Raw genomic sequence first — 7466 nt, forward strand, 5'->3', positions numbered from 1 at the left:
CTCTGTTTTCTACAGCATCACATTGGTTTGGGGAAATATCTAGTGGTAGGCTCCTCACATTCATATGATAAAGGAGATGACTGTGAGCAGCAATGTGGCCGGTTCCTCTGCCCAATGGCACAAGCAGAGTCACAAATAACAGAAATGAAAGGATCACTACAAATTGTGTTATTGAACTGCATGACCTACATGGAACAATCAACTCACTCCTAGGTTTGGCAGGGCCTTTCTGAGTTGATTCCCTGAAAAACAAAACAAAACAATAAAACCCAAACAAAACCAAAAAATTAAAAATTAAAAAAAAAATTAAAAAATGAGAGACTCTGAGTGTCATCAGCTTTGCTCCATGTGGCTGCCTTGATAAGAGTTCAGTTTTCTCTGTGTCATGAGAAAATTTTTATGATTAATGGAAGACAGAATATTATCCAGTATTAACAGTTATTTTCCAATTCTGTATTATAAAATTATTTCTGATAATGGAAAATTCTCTATTTCTTTAAATTAATTAAAACATTGAAAGTCTGCAGTGTATAAAAGAAAGCACTGGAGTTCTGGAGAGGTGAGGCAGAATACGAAGGTAAACAGGAATCGTTTTTCCTTTTCTGAGAGGTATGTAATCTACAGGGGAAGCAGGCAGCACCTGAAAGGGGAGGAGAGGTTGGTGGGCCATGCAGGGTTGAAGGAGGAGCATAGGAACATGGGTCTGGGAAAGTTTGGCTAGCTTTACAGTGCTCAATTGAAATACTACTTTGGAATATTTTCTCAACACCAGGGTTCAAGTTTGTTAGTCCTACTGAGACATCAGGTCAGAAGAAAAGAACAAAAGTGAGAAGGCATTCATGGCTTTGCATTCTCAGAAAGACATCCTGCTGGTTCAACTGTGTATGATTGAGCATATTGTCATTGATGAAGAATTTTTATTTATTTTTGATCAAAGACTTCACCATGTTTTCCTGAACTTTTCAATCTCCTGTTTGCAGAGTTTTAACGTGAGCTCTCCTCGGGCCTGGGAGAAATTCTGAGAATGACCCCTGTGAATGAGCTCAGTGGTGAGAAGTCCAAGGACAGGATGAGGTCGACATTGCAAGTGTTTTTGGAATAAGGTAGCTTGACTAGAAACTGTAATTGTGCAAGGCCAGTTGTGCACTTCTGTGTGAGCTGATCCCTTATCATGGTCCCAGTCTTAAATATTCACGACCAATTACTCTGTGTTCTCACCCCACTGTGCTGATTGACCCTCTGCCTTAACTATATGACATCCCTTCTTTTTATGACAAGTGTTAGGTAGGTGATCTTCCAGGCTTTTCTTCAAAGGAAAAACACGATTTCCTGCAGCAGGATGTCCGCCATCTCCAGCTAATCGGTCTTCTTGGAAGATGTCCAAATATTTCTTTGAAAGTTTCCCATGCATCCCATTTAAAGAATATGTACTGTCATCTGGGTCCCATATTGGAATCTGCCACACAGGAGCCAGCCAGTTATTGACTATTTTCTCTTTCCCATCCATAAAATGAAGACTTCTAAGAAAATATTTGCAAGTGAAGCCAGGCTGATAGCTTAGAATTAAAGCAGAGTTGGTGCTCCTTAGCTCCTGTGAAGTGATATAAAAAACACCCTGATGGGTTCTGCTAGTGACTGAGAGAGTGCTTGCTGGGATCCCTGTAAGAATTCAATCTGTTCCCTGGACCATGTTGAAATCTGGGCAAAAGTTTTCCTGATACTGTGAAAGCAGCTGGTTTCTGAGGTTCCTCATAGTCAACTTTTTCATTTCTTTGATTTGAAGTAACCCAGGTCTAATTCCAGCTAGGCCTTGATTCCATGCCCCTCCCATCTTTTCTTCCTCAATGACTGTGTGTGTATGTATTTGTGCATATGTGTTTCTTGGCCTAATATTAGGCTATCTGTTAATTGTAATACACATTTAATACTGAACTTCAATTCTAACCTTAACTGATTCTCTAAGACTAGAACATAATATGTATGCACATGTATGTGTGTGTGTGTGTGTGTGTGTGTGTGTGTATGTATGTATATATACACACATATATATAATTTGTTAAGAATTTTTAAGAATCAATGTAAATTGTAAAAGAACAAGATTCAAACATTTTAGAAATAGAGAAAAAGAGATATGACTCAGAAAGTGTATGAGAATTGGTATCTTGTGTTCTGCTTGTGGCTCTTCTGTCAGTGAGATCTGGGGCAAGCCACTAACAGTCTAGGCAGGAGTTTCTGTTTACTATGTGTTTAATGTAGCTATCCTGGACTATATCAGAAAAGAAGATAGGAATATTTCATGTTCCAGATATCTCAGACTTCGTTTCATTTTACCACTCATTTGTCATCCAACAAATATTTATTCTATGCCTACTGTGTGCAAAACACTGGACTGGTTTCTGAGGATACACTGGTCCATTTGATGGATGTGGCCTTTGCCCTCCCGGGTTCCACAAGTTTCCAAGCATTCCTCCAGGGACCGTTAGGCTGGACATGATAAATCAGTGAGGACTAACTAACCAAACACCAGTGTGTCCCCACACCACAGTTCTCTTTGGCTTTGTATCCTGAATCCTATGTATCCAAATGCAGGCACACCTTCCAATTATCCACTTATTCTACTAATTTATCTCTGCTAACTTCTTTATCTCCAATTCAGTCTCTCCACCGAATTGTTTTTGGAGGATATAAAAACAAATAAACATGTGCCCTCAAGAAACTTAGAGTTTAAAAAAAATAGAGGCAAATATGTAGCTGGATATATGAGCAAATTCAGGGCTGAGTAAAATCTCCTAGTACAGGATATTGACATGGTTCAGAGGCTATGACTCAAATATGCTTTATAATAGCTGAATGTAAGCAGGTCACCTTATGAAAAAGAGCAGTATGATAATAAATCAGGCGTCCTTTATCTCATTACAAAATTGAAGGGCAAAAGTAGTTGGGTCTTACATTGGTATATGAAAGAGTGGGCTAAAGTGGAGAGGACTTCCCAGATTTCTCACAGAAATTGAGACCTAAAGGGAAAATTAAAAAAAAAAAAAAAAAAAAAACTTAAGGCTTAAGGAAGCCTGTTGTTTTTGTGAGCAGAATAGCTTTTGGTGTCTGGTAAAGCCTCTGTGTAACTGGGGGAGTTAAAGACAGATTGATTACAAGTAAAAATGAGGGGGGGAAGCATACTAAAGGATGAAACAAATATGTAAGTGGGTGTAAATTTTATAATTTTACCTTCATCTTTGAGTGAACTTAATTATCAAATAAAATGCCTGGATTTGCTTAATTTACTTAACCAATTCAATAATCAGATATAAAATTTTGTTCTTCAGGGTCCTCAAGGACACACACACACAAAAATAATGTATGCATTCTGACAAAACATAATCATAATGCAAATAATTTCTATTTATAAACAATTTTATAGTTCATGCATATCACTCAAACAGTGTATTACTGTCATTTCAAAATAACATGCTCTCTCCTCTGTAGTTGGCACACCTGAGAGTGACAGCATCTCTTAGCAGTCCCCAGTCTTTCTTAGTCATTCTGTTCATCCTCCTCTAGCTCAGGCATCATTCAGAGGCCCAACAGGTTGAGAATTGACAAGTGCTTAACTATGGATCCCTAACTTACTCTGGAGGAATGCTGTAAGACTGTGAACCTCAGGAGAGTAAAGGTCACATCCATCACATAGTCTAGCACATCCCCAGAACTTAGTGCATTGTTGTGCATATGGCAGGCACCCAATAAATATTTGTTAGATAATAAATGAATGGGTGAAATGAAGTCTGAGGCTTCTGAAATGCACATCTTCTCTATCTTGTATAGTGCAGGGTCCTCTCAAGATTTAATCCCTAGCTCTGTCTACATTAACATGTTCTTATTTGATTGAAGAATCAACACACTTAAAGACTGGGATTTGGAAGTGAGAAGGAGTACCTGGAAGTGATTCAGGAAAACAAGGAAATGAGACACAAGTGGCAACATTTGTCAAAGTAAGATAAAAAAAAATACTTATTACAAGATTACTTATTATATTTCTCATGTCTGTGCATGTCTTCATCTTCACCTTCTGGTAACATATACATCCACGTTGAATTGAGCCATTTTCCCCAAATCGAGGATCTTGTGATTTTGAAGTACCATAATATCTTGAGATTTCTTTGATAATTTTTGACCAATGGGTTCTAGAGTTGCTGGAAACCCTGACAGTATAAAATAACAAGACAGTGTAAAAACATGAGTCAGAAATTCATGACTGCCTTTAGACATAGCTACTTAAATATAGCATGGTGACTAAAATTATGGATTCTGGAGCAAGACTACTTAGATTCAAATCCTGACTTTGCCCTTGTGAGCTGTTTGATTTTTGTTGTTAATTAATTTCTCTGTGCCTTAGTTTTGTATTTCAAAAATGATTTGTGGTGAGGATTAATTAAACAATACTGTTAGAGCAGTTCTAGGCGTATAGGAAGTGCCATATTAATCTTAGCTCTTATCGTGATCATGGGTAAGTCACTTATCCACTCTGGGTTTAGTTTCCAGGTATAAAATGACAGATTTTGACTAGATTTTCTCTAAGGCCCTCCTGAACCTACTGTTTTCAAATGCTTACAGTCCATGTGCTTTTCTACATATATGTATGTAGTTTGTGATAGGAAAGTGCATGATTAGTTAGTAAATACTTTCCTTGATTGATGGAAGGAGATGTTATTAGGGGATTGAGACAGTCTTCTTCACTAGGCCAAATTCCTTGAGGGTAAGAGTGTATCTTTTCCTTCTCAGGATCCCAAGGCCTAATGTGGTGCCTGGGGACAGTGGGTGCTCTGTAAACTGTTAATGGATATGGAATAAATGCCTATGTCTTGTGTACCCAGATATATGGGAATGGGAAAGGGTTGTAAGTCCTTCCTAAGCCTTATCTCAATTAAAGCTACTTACACCGAATATTCAAAAAACATTAGTGCTCTCTACTGGAGACATTCCTAGTACAGGAATTCAAGTTTGAGTTTTTGATGGCAAATTCTGATTTGAGTTCATAAGTCCTGGATTTGAGAAGTAGGGTATAGCAGATATACATAGTTTACTGTGTTGCAAGCACAGATTTGGTTTTATGGCATTGAGGATGGCATGATCAGCATTAAAATGCCAAGTCTCATTTCTTTGCCATGTATTTATGCGTTTTTTTCCAGAGCAGCTTTATCTATAGATTTGTACACATGTTGCGTTTGCTTTGATTCATTATAAGTAAAAAAAAAAAAAAAATAGAGAGAGACATAGCATTAATTAAAAAAGTAATGTTAAGAAAATGAAAAGACAACCCACAAAATGGTAGAAAATATTCACAAATAATATATCTGATAAGGGACTTGTATCCAGAGTTCATAAAAACAAAACTAAGCAAAACAATAGGATTTACATTTCTCATTTAAGTTATTATTTTCTCTACACCTCAAGTCTTTTTTTGGCATTACTGTTTTCTTTTTCATTAATTGAATATTTTCTAATATTACTTTTTAACTTCTTTAATGATTTTCTTGCTATATATTTTTAGTTATTTACTTAGTGATTGCTTTAGGCCTTACCATATATGTCTTATCAAAAATAGTTTCACAATTACACCAGCAATTTCAGAGAATGTAGAAACAGCATTCCCATATAGCTCTACTCTCTTTTGTTTCTTACTGTGGTATTCTTGTCATAGGTATTATCTCTATGCATGTTATAAGCCCAACAGTACATCATTATAATTATTATTCCTTTATGTAATTTTATGTCTTTTAAAGTAGCTGAGAGGAGAAAAGAGAGCAAGTTTATACGTATAACTTTTTTTTTTTAATTGAGTTATAGTCAGTTTACAATGTTGTGTCAGTTTCCACTGTAGAACAAAATTTTTATGTTATATGTATAATTTTTCTCATATTAGCCTTCTTTCCATTTCAGGTTCTATGCATTTGTTCCTTTGGATTTAAGTGAAACATCTGGAGTCAATTCTTAACCCAATGTTGGTTTGTTGTCACCAACCTCTTTGCCCTGCTATTGGTAAATATATTACATTTCTGTATGTTATATGCCCACAAATACAATTAAAAGTATACTGCTTTATGATTTTTAAACAAGATAAGAAAAGATAATAGGCAATTATACTCCTTTATAATTGCATAATTACCTTTATCAGTGTTCTTTGTTTTGTGTGTGTGTGTATTCAAATTACTGTCTTGGGTCACTTGCTTTAAGCCTGAAGAACTAACTTTAGTATGTCTTGTAAGGTAGGTCTACTGGCAGCAGACTCTTTCAGATTTTGTTTTCCAAATATCTTTTTATTTCATCTTCATTTTTAAATGATAATTTTGCTGGATATATGATTCTTGATTAAGAGTTTTTAAAATTTGAAGGCTGAGAATAGGTTATCCTATTGCCTTCAGCCCTCTATTGTTTCCGATGATAAGTCAACTGTTAATCTTATAGGAGTTTCCTTAAGCAAGGAGTCATTTTCCTCTTGCTGCCTTCAAGATTTTCTTTGGCATGTTTACTATGTGTCTATTCATGGGTCTTTTTGAGTTTATCCTACTTGCAGTTTGTTGTACTTCCTGGTATGTAGATTTAAATTTTTTAGGAAATGGGAAGTTTTTAGCCACTAATTTTTCAAATATTTTTCTGCTCCTTTCCTTCTCTGTTCTTCTGGTGCTGCCTTTACATGTTTGTTGGTATACATTAGTGTACCACATTTCTCTGAGGCTTTGCTCATTTTTTCTTCATTCATTTTTCACTCTGTTCTTGGATTGCATAATTTCTATTGATCTATTCTTAAGTACTTTTACTTTCTGCCCGTTTAAGTGTATTATTGATTCCATCTAGTGAATTTTTAAATTTCAGTTATTGCTCTTTTCAGCTCCAAAATTTCCATTTGGTTATTTTTAATAATTTCTGTCTCTTTATTAATGTTCTCTATGTGATGTGACACTGTCATCATGCTTTACTTCTAAAATCATGGTTTTCTTTGTTTCTTTGAACATATTTATAATGGCTTCTTTTCTCACATCAGGTCTCTCCTGCAGGTGGCTTTATTGACTGCTATTCTTCTGGTATCTAGGCCATAATTTCCTGCTTATTTTGCATGTCTCATATTTTTTGGAAAATGAACATTTTAGATATTGCAGCAACTTTGGGTACTGGCTTCATCTCTCCCCTCTTTCAGTGCTTGTCATTGTTGTTAGCTTCTTTACTTGTTTAAAGACTAACTGGATTATTTTAGTGATGTACATTCCCTTCTCTTCCTCCTCTATCCCATAAACAGACACAGGGTAAAGCCTCTGATGTTTTTCCTAGGGGATTCATCCTTGGACATGCCCAGCAACTCTGGGATAACAAGGTTTTAGCAGGACTTTGGTGGTGTTAGTCTAGTTACCTGACCACACTAACCTGTGAAACTCCACTAACTGCTGGTTAAAAGCTCTATTGTTCGTAACAAT

General features: G+C 36.0%; 1 long non-coding RNA gene across 1 annotated transcript; it reads left to right on the forward strand.

Moving 5' to 3' along the window:
• Nucleotides 1–377: 377 nt before the first annotated feature.
• On the forward strand, nt 378–6119 carry LOC135320788 (uncharacterized). The gene is made up of 3 exons (XR_010380118.1): nt 378–1103; nt 3889–3989; nt 5938–6119. It is a non-coding gene; the product is annotated as an uncharacterized LOC135320788 (long non-coding RNA).
• Nucleotides 6120–7466: the final 1347 nt, after the last annotated feature.

Source organism: Camelus dromedarius, unplaced genomic scaffold (assembly GCF_036321535.1).
Source record: "Camelus dromedarius isolate mCamDro1 unplaced genomic scaffold, mCamDro1.pat HAP1_SCAFFOLD_121, whole genome shotgun sequence".
NCBI classification, from domain to species: domain Eukaryota; kingdom Metazoa; phylum Chordata; class Mammalia; order Artiodactyla; family Camelidae; genus Camelus; species Camelus dromedarius.